This window comes from Thalia democratica, chromosome 2 (genome assembly GCF_965202585.1).
Source record: "Thalia democratica chromosome 2, ktThaDemo2.hap1.1, whole genome shotgun sequence".
In the NCBI taxonomy this organism is placed as follows: domain Eukaryota; kingdom Metazoa; phylum Chordata; class Thaliacea; order Salpida; family Salpidae; genus Thalia; species Thalia democratica.
In genome coordinates, this window is record NC_139166.1 from 25840295 (window position 1) to 25862186 (window position 21892).

At 28.0% G+C, this 21892-nt stretch overlaps 3 long non-coding RNA genes across 3 annotated transcripts; 2 read left to right on the plus strand and 1 right to left on the minus strand.

Moving 5' to 3' along the window:
• Positions 1-1360: 1360 nt before the first annotated feature.
• Positions 1361-2976, minus strand: LOC145830102 (uncharacterized). The gene is made up of 4 exons (XR_014369616.1): positions 2943-2976; positions 2704-2780; positions 2132-2172; positions 1361-1462 (listed from the first exon to the last, which is right to left on the minus strand). It is a non-coding gene; the product is annotated as an uncharacterized LOC145830102 (long non-coding RNA).
• Positions 2977-18056: 15080 nt separating this feature from the next.
• LOC145830116 (uncharacterized) lies at positions 18057-18804 on the plus strand. The gene is made up of 3 exons (XR_014369620.1): positions 18057-18162; positions 18303-18463; positions 18701-18804. It is a non-coding gene; the product is annotated as an uncharacterized LOC145830116 (long non-coding RNA).
• A 121-nt stretch (positions 18805-18925) lies between these two features.
• LOC145849543 (uncharacterized) lies at positions 18926-19858 on the plus strand. The gene is made up of 2 exons (XR_014372362.1): positions 18926-19102; positions 19780-19858. It is a non-coding gene; the product is annotated as an uncharacterized LOC145849543 (long non-coding RNA).
• The last annotated feature ends 2034 nt before the right edge of the window (positions 19859-21892 follow it).

Below are 21892 nucleotides of genomic sequence, written 5' to 3' on the forward strand. Positions count from 1 at the left end.
GGTTAAAAGATATATATAATCTGGTAGAGAGAATTTCGCAAAAAAAATTCTTGTTTAATATACTTAATGTTGTTAATAAAATTACTATAAATAGGACTTTTTAGCTTAAATAAAATATAAACACACTCTGTGTGTATCAAACCTTACTAAAAAAAATAACACTACAATCTAATTTATTAGCTAGTGTACTACTTTGTATTTTTTATATAAAAAATATTTTCTTAATTTTTTGTGTTTCTCACTTTTTAAGCTTTGATTACAGCTTTTAGTAAACTAATTACTTGATAAAAGTTAAAATTATCTAACAGCTTTAAAACCATTATAAAAAATTTTAAAACTTTTTATGTCAGTTAGTTTTCTTAAAATTTTTTCAAAACACATTTCTACACAAACTTAACAAAGTAATTAACAATAAGTAAACAGTTTTATAAATTTTAAAAACTTATTCTTTTCTTCTTTTGAAAGTTACTTTCCTCATATTTCCTGTCCCTCCACATTTACTACATTCAACTTCATCTGGATCGTTCTCATGTCTGAAGATAATAATAAATGTTAATTGGAGATATTTGCGACTAGATTTTTGAAGTATTTTAAACATCTTGGTGCAAATATTAAATCTCTCAAGTACACTGAGTAAATAGAACTGGCTTGATAAAAAACTGGTTTAAAATGTTATCAAAATAAATGTTCTATAACTGCTAGTATATATCTTGTTACCATGAAAGTAAATATTTACAACTTGATATTTCATCAAATACTAAAATACTTTTAAGTAACTCTAAAAAAATTTCAACTAACAGTATACATCCATTTCCATCACAATATTTACAATTTTCATCCTTAAGAAATATTTCAATATGATTTTAAAAACTTTTTTGTATTTAAAAGTTAAATTTAAATAATTTTGTTCAAAAAGCTTTTGATGTTTTTTTTTTGTAGTTTAAATAAAATTTCAATTTCTGTTTGTAACACCTTTAGTATTAAAAATTAAAATGACTCAGAATTCCATCTAAGATAAACTTTTACTATTTTAAAACCGGTCTAGAAAAACGAAGATATTAATTTATATATTTTTTAAATATTGTGTCTTAATTAAAAACCAATCTTAACAATAAACAATGATAGATAAAATAACTTCATAAAGTATATTATACATATTTTTAATAGTTTGAATATATTAAACTGGTACACAAATACACAAGTGAAATAAATATAAGAAAATAAATAAGAATATGACATATTTAATTGAACATCTTGTTTATATTTGTCAAATAAAAAACTATAGTCTTTTTTGTAAAACTATTTAAACGTAACTAGATAAACATTAGCTCTACATAACTTCTAACAATAAATATTACTTCTACTTGTATTTTATAAAAACGAACATACTCTAAAGCACTGATTGCAATTAGTTGTGTAATATCCGTAGTTGTCAACTAATATCTTGACGCTACCATTGCACCTAAAAGTTATAGCAGTTAATATTTAATATATTGTACTATGATTTAAACAAAAAAAAAACATTCCATAGCATAAAAATAACAATTTTGTAAATTTATAGTTTGTAACTACATCAGGATCGTTCTCATGTCTAAAGATGGTAATACGTTAAAATGTATCCAAGCGACTCAATAACTAAAAGGTTTTTTATGTACAACAGTTCCGAGAACCAAATATTTGTATGCTCCTTTTTTTGTCGTTTAATAAACAACTTATATTATTATTATTAAAGTTTATTGTCAAACGAAGGACCTAGGCATTAAAACCTAAGCCACTTAAACTGAAAGATACTAACATAAAAAGAAAAGAAACAAATTACAGTGATTAACTAAACATTAACATAAAACTTATACAAGGCACAAACTGAATAAACTAAAACTTTTACATAATAATAATAATTTATTATAATAAACTTTATAAAAGAAATATAATGAACTGGAACATTTTACGACAAAACTTTAAACCCTTACAGTGTAAATGATTTTAAGTTTTAAAAAACAACTGTTTTAATTCTCACAAAAATAGATTCGAAATAATTGGGTTGGTCAAAAAGCTGTTTATTAAAAAAGTTTAGGTACAACTGTATTTTTTCAAATAGTAAATACTTTTATTTTAAATATTTTCAACTAACAATTTATATCCGTTTCCGTCACAGTAATTACAATTTTCAGCCTTTAAAAAATATCAAATTAGTTTAAACTAAAGAACACTTTGTTAAAAAGTAAAATTACTATTATTTTGTTTAAATACATTTTGTTTTTATTTAGTTTGTAGCTTAAATCGACATTTAAAACCTAATCATTAATTATACTTTTGGTTTAAAATAAGCAAAACTGAATAGATTTTCTAAACAAAAATTAGAAAAATAATTGTAAGTATAGATAATAAAGATCCTGATCAGATGATAGTGATTTAGAATTTAATAACATCAACTATAATCAATATAAATTGTAAGAAGAAGCATGTTTTTTTTTTTCAAATTTCCATATATAAAATTGACACACTAGTCATGGTATACAGTTGAAAATAGTAAAAACATTTTAGTAGTTGTGTAATGAAACTTAAAAATGTTTGTTTACGTTTCTAAGTTAAATTTTTACACAAAGTATTTTGAAATTAAATTATTGAAAATGCAATAACTTTATAGTTATATCGCTAGTAGCAATGAAAATTACTTTTAATTATATTTTAATAAAAACCAACAAACTCCAAAGCACTGATTGCAATTAGTTGTGTGATATCCGGCGTTGTCAACTGATACCTTGTCGCTACCATTGCACCTAATTGTTATAGCAGTTAATCAATATTTACTATATTATACTATGATTCAAGAAAAAAAAAATTCGTAGCATAAAAACAAGAATGTTGAAAATTTATAGTTTCGTACAACTAACTATCCTTAGTTGATAAAATTGTATTAGCTAAAACAATAAGAAGCTAACTGGCTGCATGAATAGAGAACATTGTTCTGATATCCTTCTATATTTTGGTAAGGGACAGACATCTTTTGAACTAGTTCTTCGTTGGAATAATATTAAATCACAGTAGTTCTTGTTTTCTTTAAAAATAATATATTTTATTGTACAACAAACGAACAACTTAAAAGTATTTAAAAACTTAATGGTTTTGTAATTTATGAAATGTTTTTAGTTTGTACAAAAAGTTGTAGTTAGTATTTTTCATGTCAAACCTAACCAAAGTTTTTGTTATTTAATTTGTTTTCAACGTTTTTTTATTGTAAATAATGTTTAAACAAAAATAGTTATACTACTGCTAGTTAAATTTAATTATAAATTAAAAAGATAAAAAAAACACTTACTCGATACTTTCTACCTTTCGTTATAGAAATTACATTATTAGGTTTCAGCTAGAAACTTCATATCTATTGTAGTTTCTTTTCAAAACTTCAATCACTTTTTTCGTTGACAAATCTGGAATCCTAATATTTTTAAAAATTAAAGTTAGTTTTAAACTTTTTTTTAATTAAGCATTTACCACTGTTATTATCAAGGATATGCTAATTAATATAGTTTTGAATTTTTTTGTTTTATAATTAAATTAATACTAAGCAATGAAGTTTTTGTTTTTAAAAGCGGATAAAAAAATTCAGTCATGTTTTTAAAAATAACGGTTTTGTATACATTTTTTGATAATATTTATAAAAAAATTTAAAAAACATAGTAATTAATTTATAGATAACATATTAACATAGAAATTTCAAATATACACATAACATTATACCTAAACTTTAGACTATGTTTAAAACTTTTACAAAGATAACCCACCAGAATAGAATCAGCGATTTAATGCTTGACTTAAATACTAATATAAAACTAAAACTGTTATATTTAAAATACCAAACTTAAAACAATAATAAGACTTCAATAGACCTAACATCCCTGGTACAGCGATTTAAACTGTTTACGACTTCTGCCACCAAAACATCTTGGTAGGACGGTGGTGGTAAGTCCATTTGAGTTTTATGACTTAAACGTAAAAATATTTTTATTTGGAAGTTAAAGTCTGCAATTTTATCAAAATTAAAATAAAAAGTATTTAATAATGAAAACTTTTGACTCCAAAAATGTTTTACATATTTTATTTTTCATTTATATCTTATTAATAGTTTGTTTTAAACTAACTGAACGTTTGATTTTTATCTTAAATTTTGCATATGATAACAAATTTATATTAGGCTAATTCTTTAAATTATTTTTATTTCTGAAGAAACATTACTGAACATATAAACACAATGAAGCTTAATTTTTCATCCGATTTTCGTATTTCTTATTTTCCGATTTCTTAAAAGTAAAAAGGAATCTAATAAAAATCTAAAGTTGTCTAGGTTTATAACGAATAAAATTTAACTTTTCAAAAGTTTTTAATGAGAAAAATAACTGCAATTTTTTATAAAAGTTAAAAAATTCTTTGTAGCCTGCTTATTAAAAATTATCAAAAATGTTTGTAAAAAAACGATCAAAACTTAGTTTAAAAAAGTAAAGTTCAGTCAAATTTTTTACTTAATTTTAAAGTTGTACGACTGTGCCTGTTTAAAGTGTTTTCTTATCCATATAAACTTTCCTAAAATGTATTAATAATTTTGAAAATGTTTTTGATTTTATATACTTTAAACAAATCATAAGTGAAATGTATTTTTTGTAAGAAAACATTTTTTCTATTGAAAAAACCCAACTTTCAAATTACTTTAGCTTAGTTAGTATCTTTTTTTATTAAAAAAAAAATTTAAATCATTATTTGTTCTCACGTACTTGTAACTACTTTTACAAATATTATTTTATTTTTATGATACTTCTAACTAAACTAATAAACAGCTGACTATGAATTTTTCTAGATGTAAAATACTTACCAAAATCTAGTTTGTAAAAATAGCAAATATTCGTATTTTTCTATTTGAATGCCTCTTGTACTTGAAAAACACTGAAGTCAACATAAACTATAAAACTAGTATTAATATTTATCATAGTTTCTATGTACACATGTCTAAAACAATAAAGCCTAGTTCATACATTTTTAGTACAAATTTTAGCTTTCGATAAATATATAAAAAACTTCACTAGTATAAAACAAAAACATTTTACAAAGAAATAAAATACATAATCTACTGACAGTATCACATGAATATACTTTCTCTTTATATTTTTTTGTTTCTACAATTTGTTTATTTATATTATATTTAATAATTAAGCTTTTAACTTGATTTTCTATAAAGTTTAATTTAACTAAAACTTTAATACTTTACCATTAGAAGCAAAAAGTAAGTATACTATATCACACAACACTAAACAAAGTTCTGTTAAATTTAAGTAGGGTTTTGTTCTAAAATCGTACTATATTAAACAGACATTTATATTTTTATTACTTTTATATTAAAACTAGAAAAACAATGATTTATAAAAATAAAAACTACAAACAAGTACTTTAAGTTAATAATACGTTTTTAAAGTTTTAAGTTTGAATAATTTTGAAAGCAGACTTGTAAGGCATACATCAGCATTAAGCTGTAAGTAATTAATAAACTTGAAAAATTTATACATTTTATACACCGTTTAAAACTCGTTTAGAGGTCTTGTGATCCAGTTACAAGTAAAATGAAAGGTAAACAACACGTGATAGAATAGAAAACAAATAACTCAGCTTGGGTTTTGCAGAATAAAGCTTGTACAAGTTAAACTTATAGTTATCACTGCACTGTTTGAACTTAATTGAAGAGTTGCAATACAAACCTCATTTCAAATGTGTACTTGAAATATAAAAGACACTTGAAAAATTAACAAACTTGCATTCGCCGTAGTGAAATATTCATGTTTGGGTTTTCACTTTGTAAGTTTAAAATAACTACCGATTTAAAGTGAAATTTTGAATTTATTGGGATTTACTTAAACTAATTAAATATGTGCAGCCCATTTAAACCTATCTATAGTAAAATATGTGGAACAATTTTGTTTAGATAATACAAGTTTGAACTCTAGTTAGTGATTTAGTACAAAGTTTTAAAACTTTTGAAACTATTGAATTTTATTTTTTATATGTGTAAAAATTTATTTTATTTAAGTTACATAAGCAAAACGCAAATTAAAATAAAAATTTGTACAAGTACACAAGACAACATTTTCAATTGATTTTCAACAAGGTTAACTACTATGAAACATGAAACTTTTTACTTACCTTAAAAATATAATTTTATGTATTATTTTTTTCTTATAGTCCACGAACCTGTATGTTTTCTAAAAACTAAATTATTTTTGAGCAACCTTTAGTAAAGCATGAAAGTTTTTCGATTTTTATTCATATAAAAAGTTACGCAACTCTAGAGTCTAGTAAGAAATTTTAAACTGGTTTTAGCATTAATGTTAAAAACTAGTTTACTACTTAATTTTATTTTTTCATTATTTCGAATCAGATGCTAATATCTTGATTATTTTTGTATCATATGAATAGAAAAAAATTAATTACAAAAACAATTAGTTTTATTGAACACTAGAATTAGTAGAAATTCGGTCAGAGTTAGTCACAATTTGACAAAAACAAAAACATTGTCAGTCACATAATACAGCAAGAGCTTCTTAGCTTATCATTCAATGCAGAAAACGATGGAAAATAAACGAGATGATTTCTACCAACCAGCCACAATTTCAACAGAATGTTTGTACCACTTTCATCTGTAAGCTTCGGGTGCTGAATAACTATTTCGTACACTGGAAAAAACTCATTGTAGCTTATCTGTTCATTAATAGTATAAGTTAAGCCAACCTAAAATTTTTATCTGTTACATATTTTGATGTTTAGGTATTCTTAATACTGATATTATGTTTACAAAGTTTAAAAAAAAAACAATAAATTTAAAAGTTTAAAATCATTTATACTGTTTAAATATGCCAGCGATAAATAAAAGTATACCGTTTTATTAAGTATGCTTATTTAAACAAAGTTTAACTTCGTATTTTTCATAAAATTTCAAATAATTTTAAACAAGTTTAAATTCCTTCTTACAAAGATCAGTCTAGTAATTTTTAACTAAGACCAGAGTTTTTTTTAATTCATCTAATCTTTTTTTTTTAATTTAAGAATTCTACTTTTAAAATACTGTTGTAAGTTTACGTTTATCTAAGAACAAAACAAACGCTCAAAACACCTGCAGTACATAAAGTCCTTAAGGTTATTGAACCACGGAAACAGTTTAACGTTTAGTCGAGGACTAAATGTTTAAACCTGATCTACAGCTTGTTTTAATTTTAAACATCATACTTTTAAAAACATTGTTTAGGCTGACCTGCTTAATGAAGTTTTTTATATTTTTTCTGTTTTCCCTACTTACACTTTCAGCACTTGTAGGTATACCGAAAGCTTCATCGAGTATTTTTCTCGGGTATGATCGTTCCCCCTCATGCATCGATGCATAAAAGTACTCGTTTGAATGTTTTCTAAGTTTTTGTAAAATATAAACCAGTTAGATTAAAAATTAATTTAGAAAAGCAATTAGAAAACATTATTGAAATTTTAAACTTTCAAAAATATAAAAATAACAAGCGATCTTTAATATTATGTAGCTTAAAGTTAATATAAATAAAACAACTTAAAACCGTCATTGACTGTTGCTAGTAAAAGCTACTAAAAAACTTAACAAATATTTAATAAATTAATATTTGTTCCACTAATAGTTTTTTTATTATTATTATAGCCGGTTTAAAACAATATGTGATAAATTTTTTGTTTTATAATTTTGAATTTAAAGAAAATAAATTATTTTTAGTAAAAACCTTATTTAGTTTAAAAATAGATCAATGAGCTAAGAAACTTTTATTAAAAACATACTTACAGCAAAAAATAAAACTTTTATTTTGTTTTCTTTTATTTCAAGGTATTCAGTAGTAAAGTGAACTCTGTTATTTTTTAGATTTCAAAAATTATTACTTACTTCAGAAAAAGCTTGTCATAACACAAAACATAGCACGAAAATTAAAAATAGTAACTTATAAAAAATATAAAACTATAAAAACTTGAAACATACTCTTGTCTTTTCTTGAATTTCACTTTTCTCAATTGTCCTATACCATCGCATTTTTCGCATTCAATTTCGTCAGGTTCATTTAGGTTTCTTGTAAGTTAAATTAAGGTAATAAAATTTAATTGTGTTAAAAATTAACGAGTTATTTTTTAAACTTTAAAAAACCAATACTATTAGTTCAAAAAAAAAAGAGTTAAATTAAAATAAGAACTTGACTCGAAAAGCTACAAAAAAAAGTTAATATAAAAAACTTAAAATAAACTTTTTTTTTAGTTTTTTCAAATTTAAAACATTTTAAACTAACAATACATTTCCTTTCCCGTCGCAGTGCGGACAGTTTTCATCCTTGAAAAAAAAATAAATAAAAAAATCATTAACGTGAAAACAAATTACAATTTTATTCAGACACACTTTAAATTTTGCTATTAGTAGCAGACGTTAAAATAATAAAGTTTGTTTATTTTACTTATGGTTTGATGCAAGTAATATGCATATTGATTTTCCTCTGAAACAACTGCTTTTAATTTTTTGAAACTAGTTACACGTTTTAAAAGATAACCAGCCTCCAAAAAACTAATGTAACAAAAAAAATCATCTGAAGTTAAATATTGACAGAAGTCATTATATACTTTATTGTCTTTTAATAGTTTTAACATATTTTAAAGTAAGACACAAGTTAATAAACTATATACAATTAAAATTAGAAAACAGCTGCACTTATAAAATTCTTATTCCCATTTGCAAGTTATAAAATTATATGAATTAACAAAACAGAATTAGAAAAAATAGATGTACATAAACTTTAGATTGTTATTAAAAACAAGTACTGTTTTAATGAAATATTAATAAAAGCTTACCGCTAAGCATCGACTACATCTAGTAGTGTTATAACCATAATTATCAACCGAAATTGTTCCGAAACTTTTGCATCTAGTTGATAACAATTGTTTGTTATTCTTAAACTTAAAGTACATTGTACTAAAAAAATCTTTATTTGGATGCTAATAAAACCTTAAGTATAAACAAACTATAAAAAGCAAAACAGATTACTCTGGTATAAACTATCAGCACTATATTTAAAAAATTCCAAATAAAACAAATATTGAGAATTACAATAATTAGTTTATGTTTTTAATAAACTCAAAGCAGCTAACTACGTTTATTAAACAAGCTAACTCGCTACAGTAAATCGTTTCGAAGTCTTGATAGCCTTCTATATTTTCATAAGGTAACGAAATCTTTTGAATCAATTCTTTGATCGGATAATAGTAAGTGACAGTAGTTATTGATTTCTGCAAAATCTTTATTGTTATTTTTTATTAGTTATAAGGTGTTTAAATAAAAATGAAATAAAAATATAGTTTCAAAGATTAATACTTTTTACTGACGTTATATGAATTAAAAAAATCACAATACCTTTCGGTTTGAAATTATTATAAATAGATAAAAAAACGTTAACGACATTAAACATTTATTAACACATAATACATTAAACTGACTAAACGAAAAATGATTTTTTTAACCTTAATGTTCTAATCAAAAATAACTTATTAATAATCTTAATTTACTAAAATTTAAATTTTAGTGTTTTTGCTAAATAGGTACTTAACAATATTGGAAAGTAACACAAAAAAATGTACCCGATTTATTTTTCCTTTCGTTATGGAAATTACGTTGTTTGTCTTCAATTTTGAAATTTCGTACCTATGGTAATTTCTCTTCAAAACTCCAACAACTTTTTCTTTCGACAAATCCGAAATCCTAAAATTTGTTTTTACTTTGATGCTTAAATGTTTTTTTAATAAGGTTAGGCCAAGTAACTTTAGTTAACTTTTGTTCTATTGATAGTTGTTTTAAAGAAAATAAAAAGCTACAAACATGATAAATATTCAGTTTCATTAGTTAAACCAATAAAAAACATGAAAACATCAATTGAATCATATTTAAAAACAAATAAATCAATAAGAAAATAGTTGTAGTTTATACTTTTTGATTTATCTAAAGTTACTGAAATTCTTTCTAGATCTCGAAATCGGAAAAAAAAAATTTTTTCTGTTCAGGAAAATTTAGACTTAAGGGTGATAAACTAGTATGAGGGTGATAAAGTAAAAATAATTTAACAAAAATGGTAAAAGGCCGATATCTGATAAAAGAAGCAAATACTTTTTTTAACTAAGTCAAATATTAAAATGGGTTTCAAAAACTTTCTCAAATTAGTAACTCAAGCAAAACCTAAAAAAACTCAACACTTCTTATTGTAATAGTTGTAATAAAAACCTTTGAAAACAACTGAAGTAATAAAAAAAGTTAAAATTACTTTTTATACCTGGAATCGTATTGTGACGACATAACTTCCTCGTAAGATGGTGGAGGTGATACTAATCGGCTCATAGTTGTTAAAAAGTTAGTTCTGTAAAATGTTTATTAATTGTATCAAACTTATATATTTTTATAGATCAAGTGTTTGCTTTTTAACGGTCTTTTTAGGTCGCTATACATAGCTTCTATATGCTTTAATGGTTTAGTTAAAATTATTTTAAAAGTACTTGAAAAAATGTCCATATTCAGTTTAACTGTTCAAACTAAGATGTGTTTAATGAAAGTATACACCTTTTATTACAGTATAATTTTATTTGAAAAAACTTTAAAGCATTGAGTTTAAAAAAAATGCATTCAGATGTTTTTTTTGTTTTAGTTTTAAAATTTCTTTTTTTTACAATTTGGACATAATGTTAGTTTATTAGGATCAAAAGTTTTTATTTTGCTTTCTATATTTAAAAAAAAATCAGTTAGTATTTTTTACAACAGCAACAGCAACAACGATTTAAGTAAAAGCTTAAAAAGTTAAAATATAAAAGCATACAACTAAAAAGTTATGTTAGTTTACAACAAAATACTTCAAAAATGAAAATGGTAAGATAAAATTGAATCTCTTATAAATTAAAACTACTGTAAACATTAGTTTTTCTAAACATACAATTTTCAAGATAATCGCTACATATAAATGTTTGTAGTTATAGTTTAGCTTTTTTTTTTACTTAAATCTGATTTATCTAACTATGCTCGTTTAAAACCTTACTTTTAATCTTAAAAATAGTCATCAATATTCTTTATGTACAGAAAAAGCATCTTATTTTGTCACTTAAAAGCACGGAGTGGCACGTCTTTAACTTTTAATAAGTATGTTGTTTGCATGGTCAGGAAAAAATAAAAAATAAAAGCAACTTTTATATGTTGTACAACTGCCACTGTTGTAAGAGTGCTTGTGAAACATGGAATCTATAGAGGAATAAAGTTCATGCTAGCTCTTCTTGATAATTATTAGGACCGATGTAGTTTATAACTTCCACAAAATTAAATTAATTCTTATAGTCTTATAAACTAATAAATTTACATAGTCAAAGTAAATAAAATTTTTAGTTTAACAAAGCTTATTTGTATTTATCCATAGTAATTAAAACTTTATCTCAAATGCACAATAAATTATTTTAATTACAATTTAACATAGTAAACATTACAGCATGAAGAAAACCAGAAAAACAAAGTGGAATTCAGAGATAAATGGCTGAATAACAAGTTGCTTGGAAAAATGGTGCTTGTTGTTGAGGGAAAGAAAAAGTTGGTATTTATTTAAAACTTTTTAAAACTAGTTTTTTTACATTGATTGAATTTGTACAGTAATTCTTTTAAACAAAGTTTTATTCCTAATAAAAACTTTTAGTAGAAATATTCTAATATAGTTCAACTATTGAAATTAAAGAAAAACTTAAAGACTTCCGGTGCTAAAAAAAAAAGATTTTTTTTCAATAACTAGATCAATACAAAAAAAACCGCAAGTTTCCGGCGGTGGTGGTCAACCCTGTTATCAACGAGAATATTTACAAAAAAAATTTTTAATTTTTTTAAGAAACTGTTTACGAGTCCAAAATTTTAATTAAAACAATATTTAAGATTGATCACATAATAATAATTTAAATAGAAATTTGAGACGGAAATTCATTTTGCAATTTATTATATTTTTTGTAAACTTTCAATCTACGCTTTTCAAAAGTTCATATAAATAAATAAACAGATTTGTGTAAAACAGTAAACTTAATAAAATTGTAAGATTATGCGTCAAAATAAGAAATTAAATTATATGTACTATTGTAAAGTTGTTTAACAAAATTTAAAGTACAAAGCTAAAGTACTAGAAATTGAAAGCATTAAAGCAATTTTAATAAAAGGAAACAGACTTATTTAAGTTTCTCTAAAAATAAAATTAAACAATAAAAACAAATCTTAGTAGCGAATAAACAATAATAAAAAAAAAAAAAAATTATAATTTATTTTTTGTTTGCATTAACTTAGCTTATTAGATTTTATAAATAAAGATTCTAAAACATTTAAATGATACATATTACGTCCTTTGCAAACAATGGAAAACATACTACCGTTATAGTTTTTTGAGAATTTTAAGCTATTTATCAAATGTTCACCTATTGCCGACTGATTTTTTATTGGCTTGTTAGTCCCATAGGTCATCCAGTTTCTTAAGGCGTTGGTTACATGTTGGTCCCTTCTTATGTGGAATCGTTGCGAAGTTCTCCCAATATACTCACTATCACAGCGGCATTTGTGCTTATAAATGTGCTGGTACTGTTTCAGTAAAATAAAAATTGGATTATGTTGCATTTTTCTGGATCAGGAGTGAGATCTTTAACAATCCCGTTAAGGGATTTTCCGGTGGAATGAAATTAAATTTACTGCCCTAAAAGTGTTATCTACGGTTTCTCTAATTTGGTTTTCAAAAAGCTTAGCTTCCTTTCCCAAACATAGAAATCTCAAAAATATTGAACATTTATTTGGGCCGTGTTTCGTAGGGCTGTCAAGTTTTGCTGCAGTCCTATCAATTGTTTTTCAATTATCTTCTTAAGGGTAATAATAATTTCTAATCCAGATTGTTTTCCACAAACAGGTTTCCGGTTTTCCACAACAAAGTATTTGTGATTCCACACTTTTAAATAAAAGTCAAAAATGATGATATACTTATAATATACTAAAATATTTTTAAAACCCACAGGTTCCCGGCGGTCGTGGTCAACCCGGTCATCAACGAGAGCTGGCACAAAATCGAGGATGAGGAGATGCTGGTGAGAAGTTTCATCAACGGGGAATTCCACGTGGTGAACAAAAATTCCCCGCTGTTGAGCAAGACTGCATGCAGCAAGGCCGATCCCGCTGTTAAAGGTTTGTACACTGGTTGTATTTAAAAAAAAGTTTTTTTAATAATAACGTGAAGTATATAGTTTAAAATAGTTCATAAACAAACAGTAATTTAGTAATGAATTTTTTATAGAAGTTTCGCATGTTCCACACCCTAAATAAAATTATAACAACTACCAAAGACGGTTTCATAAATTTAATTTGAAATAAATTTCCACAGTTTCGCTGTTGTTCACATTATTTTTTTTCACAGGTAGAACTATCTATGCTTTACCCATGCAAAATATTTATCAAACATAACATTTTATTAAAATTTTTAAAATTGCAAATCGTCAATTTTTCATCAGACAAGTTTTGTTGCAAATAATTTACAAACTAAATTAAAAAAAAAAAAAAACAGACGCTCTCAACTGGCAATCTCAGATGATAATTCCCAACTCGTGGCGTTGTGACGTCACAGACATAATCCCGCCCAACGGTTACGTCACGTCTGACGAGGAGGAAGACGAGGACGATGACGTCAGTGAGGAGAAGGAGGCTCACGATGACGTCATAGACGAGGAGAAGTTAAAGGAGAAAAACGCGAGGAAGGCGCAGGTTAAAATTAAAAATGTAAAAAAAGTCATCAACGTAACATGTTATAATTTTCGGTTATATTACGTCTAAGTTTGTTTTTATTAATTAAGCTGAAGCTTTAATAAAGAGAAATCTTAACTAGAAAATATGGAAATTGAAATTTTTAGATTAAAGTATGTTCAACAGTTTTTCTATCTTTCACAAGACAAGGTTGTTTTATACATCAAGCTGTAACTTAAACTTGAAGATATAAAATTAAAATTGTAACTTGTAACTATAAAGGTGTTGCAAACTGTTAGCAAGAAAACTGGGTTTCAGTAAAATAAAAACTGGACTTTTAGAGAAACCGAAGTTAAAATAATAGTCTAAAGTGTTTGCTAAACCTAATGTTCTGTGTTATTTAACAAAAATGATAATAAATATAAAAACTTACTTGATTATGTTGAAGTTTTCATGTTAACTTAAAATTTAAATGATGTTTACATTTATTTTCCAGGCCAAGTTGTTCAATGAGCAATTGTACAAACTAATGAACGACTGCGGCTCACCAATCGTGAAACCTCCCAGCCTGGCTAACAAAGACCTTGATTTGTTCAAGCTCTACAAGTTAGATTTAAAAATATATAAAAATATTATATTAATTATTTTACAGTAGTAAAACCCCCAAGTCTCGCTAATAAAGACCTTAATTTGTTCAAAATTTAAAGTTGATATAAAAAAATGTTATAATAAGTTTTTATAATTAATAACACTAAAACCTAAAACTTGTAGTCTTCGCAGTACTTTATTTATTAAAACAAAGTATCACATAACACAACACATCACAGTTTGGTTGAATCGCGCGGGGGATCGTCACGCATCAGCGATTCCGAGTGGCGGGAAATCTACCACAAGCTGAACCCGCTGAAGAAATCGACCAACAGGGTGAAGGTGTCATACTACAAGTACTTGCACAAGTACGAGGAATACCAATTGAGTTTCAAAAACAACAACCCCAACAATTTGCTGCCTTCAGGTTCGTATATTTTTAGTAGCAGGTGTAATTATAAATGTTACACAGATTAAATTTAAGTATATTCTAGTAGTATGACTTTTTAAGACTTTGTTTTCAAAACAATGTTTCACTCAAAAATAGAGATAATCAGTTAATAATAACATCTTATTTAAATAGAATGTTATTCGAATCTTATTTTAACATTCTAATAGTAATAAATAAAGGAAAGTTTAAAATTTAATCTACCCAGAAATCTACTCCTTGTGTTAATAGAGTAGTTATTTTTGATCTTATAGTAATTTAGAAAACATTTCAAATATTTTAATTAATAAAGTTTTTATTTCAATCATTTTATATTATAGTCGTGAGGATGACTTATTGATATTTTAATGGTGGAAATTTTTACTCTTTTTATAGTTATAACATTCCGAAAACTTTTAAAAGAGCTATATTAAAAAATTTTCTATAGCAATTAATAGTCAAGAAGTCTTTTTTATTTTTATTAGAAGATTGTTTAAAACAGTACATGTTTAAACAATTTTATTATTCACAAACACCCCTTTGAAATATTTTCGCTTCAGTATGTTTTTATTTTTCCATCACTTTCCTTCATGTGGTTAGATGAATAATCGAACGGTTTCATTATGAAAAATAGTCCATAAATTTTATGCACATCAAAAGGTTCAAACCTTTTTTTTTTAATTTACTCTCATTATCAATATGCTTGTCAAACAAAACTTTTGAAACTAAAACCTGGACAGATTCAGAATTTTACTTTATATTCAAAGCTTGTCTTTCTTTCATACCTGTAATTTCAGCGTATTTGAATACCTGTAATTTTAGCATCGGAATTTCCGTTTATTATGGACGAGAGATCTCGTAGTTTGTTAGAGAGTAAAGTAATTACATATACCACTATTGATTAAAACCTGTTCATATTTATGTATTTTTGTTAAATAAAACAAATTGTACAGTAATCTTCCTTTATTGTACCAACATATGTTTCTGTGTGTTAACGGATCAACACACTTCAACTGGGTCTGTAAAAAAAAAACTGTAATGTAAGAATAGAAGCATAAAATAAAGTAGGTGATTACATGTTTTCGTTTAAATTAAAAAAAAAAATTCTACAAATTTTTACAGGTTAATAGTCAATAATAGGTAAAATACTTAATATTAAATCCGACTGTTATAAAACTATATATTTTTGTTATTTATGTATACTTTCCAAGTTTTATTGCCAATCTTTTTAAAACTTTTTAAATATTTAAAATTCCAACCTTTAATTTAATATTCAGCATCGGAGTTTCCCTTCATCAAGGACGAGACGTCCAGGAGTTCGGTGGAGAGCGAATCCACGGAAACGTCCTCCGCGTCGGGAGGAAGGAGAAACACGAGGAGAAGGAAGCACTCCGACGCCAACCAAACAGGTATGGAGAAATTGCATGAGTATTTGGTAGTATGGAGAGATTAGTACATGAAAATTTTGAAATAAAACCTGTTACTGATGAAAAATCTGCGTAATGTTATTTGATTTGTTTTATCATAAAACCATAAGAGTATTAATAAAGCATTGAACTATCTAGTTGTTATTATGCATCATTATTTTACCACGAGGAGAAAGCACTCCGACGCCAACCAACCAGGTATAAAGAGAAGTTGTATAAGTATTTGGTCGGTAAACTACGTTTGCAAATCGAAATTGTATGAGTATTTGGTTTATTAATTGTTTTATATGTGGTTTACTGCAGTGCTTCTAAACCTTTTTCTAGTGGCGGAACCCTTTTCCAAAGTTCAGCTTTTCCGCGGAACCCCTAATTTTAATTTTACACAAAGTGTTTAATTAAATGAATGTTTTTTTTTTAAATTTCGAAAGGCTTCGTGGAACCCTAGGGTTCCGAGGAACCCCATTTCAGAAGCACTGGTTTACTGTATATATCTTTTATTAAAAGCAGTTAAGGAGAAAGCACTCCGACGCCAACCAAGCAGTTATAAGTAGAATTTGCATAAGTATTTAGTAGGTATAGTTTACTCTGAGGAGAGTTTTATTAAGTATTTAGTAGGTAAAGTTTACTCTGAGGAGAATTTTATTAAGTATTTGGTAAGTATAGTTTGCTCCACGTATGCTAATCATAACCAAACTAGATCATTCTAAGGTGGGAGATTTTGGCCATGAGGGATAATTACTAGACTAGAAAGTAAATGAGTAGTTAAGTGTTAGTGGGGCAATATCTCAAATAAGGGGCTTTTGTTTATTTTAACTTTGGAAAATTTGTTCCAAGATGAATCTTGTTACTGAAAACTCGTTGTATATGGTTGAAACCACATCTGTGTAATCCAGATTTAAACTAGATTAGCTTGTGTTTGTAATAGCCACCTTAATTTAATCTTAAAAGTGTTTTTACTACTTAACTACCCAGTTACTTTTTCGCCCCCTTACCAGTTATTGCTCTCTATGGAAATCTGTGAACTAGACCATTTTAATTTTTTTCATTTATAACTAATAATTTAAAAACATTCATCGCAGGCAACGACTTGTCGGACTCCGGAGGTCCGCAAAAAACCAAGAAGGCCAAGAAGCAGTCCGTTGGCGGCACGCCCAGCAAAAGCGGCGGGAAAAAAGCGCGGGAAAGCGAGGAACTCCCCTTGTACAAGGCGGACGACGACGTGTGGGTGTGGTACCTCGACAACCGGTTTCCCGCCAAAATCATCAAGGTGATCGACGAAGCGGAACAGGTGGCCGAGAGGAGAACGTACCTGATCCACTACAAGAACTGGAACAAGCGACACGACAACGTGGTGCCGTTCAGCAAGATCATCGGCTACCAGTCGGACGTGGACCTGAGCGAGAGCATCAGGGGTCCGCCCAAGAAAAGCATGACCGCCGGGTGGCAGCAGGGAGCGAAGAAGCGGGAGTCGTTCGGGGCGCAGGGGAGCTTGAAGCGGCCGCGGAACAGGACGTCGAGCTGCTCGAGCTCGAACGCGGGCGACGCGACGAGCAAGCAGGCGCCACCCAGCGACAAGAAAAAGGAGAAGGACGACAAGAAGGGGGAGAAGAAGCAGCAGCAGCCGAGGAAGAAGAAAGAGAAGGTGGAGGAAGGGAAGGAAGAGGTGAAAGTGGAGCAGAGGGAGAAGAAGGGCAAGGAGTCGCCGGTGAAGCAGAATCCTAATAACAAGCAGCCGAGGCAGAGGAGGACGAAGAAGCAGATGCAGGAGGCGCAGCAGGAGAAGATGATGAAGGAGCAGCAGGTGAAGGTGGAGGTTCATGGGGAACAGGAGAAAGTGGGAGGTGCAGAACCGTTGGTGAAGAAGGAAATTGTGAAGGTGAAAGTGGAAAATCACAACTCGACCACTTTTCAAAGTTTGTTTTTGCTATACAGAATATTTGAAGGTAATTTATCTCGCCTGATATAACAAAATATTGATTAGTTTTGATAAAAACAATTTATTTTTTAAACCTATTAATTAAAGCTGAACATCAATTTGATATTCTATTTTCAGAAGTTCAAGTTGAAGTCAAGGTGGAAGAAGGTGCAAGCAAAAAACAAGTACCATCTGCAAGTCAGTCGAACAAGGCAACGAGCGAAATTAAAAAACCTTCGAAAGACCAAACAGCTTCGAATGTCGATCAGCCGAAAGAACAGGCGACTTCTTCAGCAAAGGTTATTTTTATACAATACTTAGACATTTTTATAATTTTGTGTTTTAGTTGGTCCAAAGATACGGAAGATTCATGTTTATTTTTTTACTGTTTGAGAGTATAAGTAAATAATTGTTTTACTTTTTTTTAAAGAAAAAATGATTTTTTTTTTGTTTTGAAAAAAGATTAGTACTTTTTACCATTTTTCTTATTTTCCAGCTAATAACTTTTTATTAACGAACCAACTTGCAACTTTCAGCCTGAAGAAGCCAGCAAGCCTTCTTCCAACAAAACTTCCAACAAACCGCCGCAGAAACCTCCTACTCAACTGAAAATCCCCCAAACCAAAACCACAAGCGTGACGCCGCCGCAAACCAAAACATCGGTTGTTACGTCACCAAGTGTAAGTAATGACGTTGAAATGAAAACAACTCCGTCGCCGAGCGAAGACTCGTTGCTTGGCAACAAGACGTCATCTGAAGCAGTTGCCACCACGTCAGCTGCCACGTCATCGCAGGCCTCCACTCCCACCGACGATGACGCAACAAGTAAAAGTGAGGAGAAACGTCAGGAGACACCTGGTGGTGGTGGTAAGAAGGAGAAATTGCCTCCATCAAGTCCGAAGAAGCACCACAAGAAAGTTGCGAGGAAAAATGAAAAGGTTATTAGTTTTTATATAATAAAAGCACAAAGTTAATTTCTAACTCACTATAATGTATAAACCAAAGAAAAAATGAAAAAGTTACATTTGCACGTTTCTGCACAACTTTTCGTTTTTGTTCAGGTTAAAAATATATTAGGTTTAAAGTTTTAGGTGTTAAAAATTAAACGCCGGTTGTTTCATATCAGAAATGAAGAGTTCATGATAAAAGTTTAGTATATGTATATAGTAAGGGTTAATGAATTGTATATTAAAGTTTATACTTCAGACTTACTAGTTCAAGTTAAAGAGTAAGGAATTTTAGTTTAAACACAGATATTACAAGTTATGGTTTTTAAAGATTAAACTATTGGGTTGAAGATAACTGTCAGAGATTAAGAATAAAGCAATGGTGTTGAAACTTCTGATCTAGGCGTATTAAATTGATTTATGTTGCAGTTTGTAAAACTAGAAGACTTTTAAAGGGCACAAGGGGTTACAGTTAGGTAACCTGCGCAAAAGCGACTTTCCAAAAAATATCTCTTTTAATAATTATTGTGTTTTGTAAAATGGGATTATTGAGTATAATAGAGTGTACTCTTTTGAAATAAGTTTCTAAATCAATTTAATATGTAATGGTTTAATTTTTTTTAAATAATGAAACAGTTTTTATTGTTTGTTTACCAAGTTGTGTTCAGGATAACTCGAAGGACAGCGACTCTTGCGTGGACGACCAGAAAGAGGTGAAGAGGAAGAAGAAAGTTCAGAAGAAGCAGAAGAAAGTTTATCCGAAGTCCGTGAACGATCTCAAGCTGAAGAGTGATGAAGGTGATTTGCTGTAAGAAATAAATAACAACCGCAAAGTATCACTGTTAAATTTAGAAAATAAAAAATAGGCAATAATATAAATTTGATTGGTTGCTGTAAAAAATAAATAAAAACCGCCAAGTGGGTAGGTGTCAGAAAAGCACAGCGTCACTTTAGCACGGGGTGACACTTTAGCACGGTGTGACACTTTAGCACGGGGTGACACTTTAGCACGGTGTGACACTTAAGCACGGGGTGACACTTTAGCACGGAGTGACACTTTAACACGGGGTGACACTTTAGCACGGTGTGACACTTTAGCACGGCGTCACTTTAGCACGGAGTAGCACTTTAGCACGGAGTGACACTTTAGCACGGCGTCACTTTAGCACGGAGTGTCACTTTAGCACGGAATGACACTTTAGCACGGCGTCACTTTAGCACGGAGTGTCACTTTAGCACGGGATGACACTTTAGCACGGGGTGACACTTTAGCACGGCGTCACTTTAGCACGGAGTGTCACTTTAGCACGGTGTGACACTTTAGCACGGAGTGTCACTTTAGCATGGCTTCACTTTAGCACGGGGTGATACTTTAACACGGAGTGTAACTTTATCACTGATTGATTCTTTTGCACAAAATGATTCTTAAGCACGGAGTGACACTTAAGCGCCATCGATAGTTTTAAGTAACTTAATCAAATACGTGTAAAGTTTGTATTTAATAAAACGTTTAAAAATTAATTTATATAACCAGCATGCTGTTAATTATGCAATTTAGACACTTTAAAAAGTGATTTCAAGAAAAGTGTGTCTTCCAAAATTATTTTTAATAAAAATATTATTTAAGTAAGATGTAAATTGTAAGACAAAGTTTGGCAGTCTTTTCGAACTGTATTTAGAAAAATCATTTGTAGGTAGCAAAACGTTAGAAAACATCTTTAGTGGCCTGTATTTTTTAAGAAAAACTATACTTAATAATAAAAATAAGTACTGAAAAAAAAAGAAGTTGGTAAATTAAATGGTAACTAGTTTTAAAAATCCTTAATTATATAAATGTTCTTATACTGTATTCTTTTTTACTTCTGTTAATAAAATAGTAATACTTTACTTACATTTTATTTAATTACTTAGCTCAGCTGACAAGGTTAAAATAACTTTATTTATATAAAACAATAATAAAAAATTTATGCATAGCACTAAATTTTATTATAAAAACGAACACAAACGAAATTTACAAATATATACATTTAATCTATATAAAAATTGTATTGAATACCGCGTAGGTATTCAAGTATATTATTATTTTCATTAAAACTTGACACCAGATAAAACAGACGCTCATCTGCTTGTCTGAACCTTATTCTTTTGGGATCTGGTTTTATCCCTGCCAGAAGGTGTTCTAGTCCCATATCCCGAGAATTCTGAGTCGTTTTCAGAATGTTTATAAAACTCCACAGATTGGGATGGTTTCCATTTAATACTGCGTACAAAGCTCGATGCGCTGCTTCCGCAATATTGTTCGTTCGACCACTTTTTGTAAGTACTCGTTCGTACTGACTCCACAAAGGAATTGGAAACAATGGCTCACCTCTAGCACCTTTAAGTTTAATTTTTTTTAACCTAAAGTTTATGTACATTTCAAAATATAAACTCATAATTTAAAATCAAAAAGTTACGCTTAAATTTTAAATAAATATACCAATCAAACATTAACAAATAAAATATTTAATTTTAATATTTACAATTTTATTCTAACAAACTAAAAAACAAATTTAAATAGGCAATAAATTAAAGTGTACTTAACATTAACATATAGATATCAAGTAGTGCTTCTCTAAAAAAGTCATTAATAACTAAAAGGCAAACTACATTTTAGTTAATTTAAATGAAAGATGATAAATTTTACCTTCCAAAAATTAAAATTCTGTTTGGGACATTCCCACTGTCCCCAAGCAAAAAGTTTTCAACGACTCCATTCCCTTTATAAATCTTTAGATATTC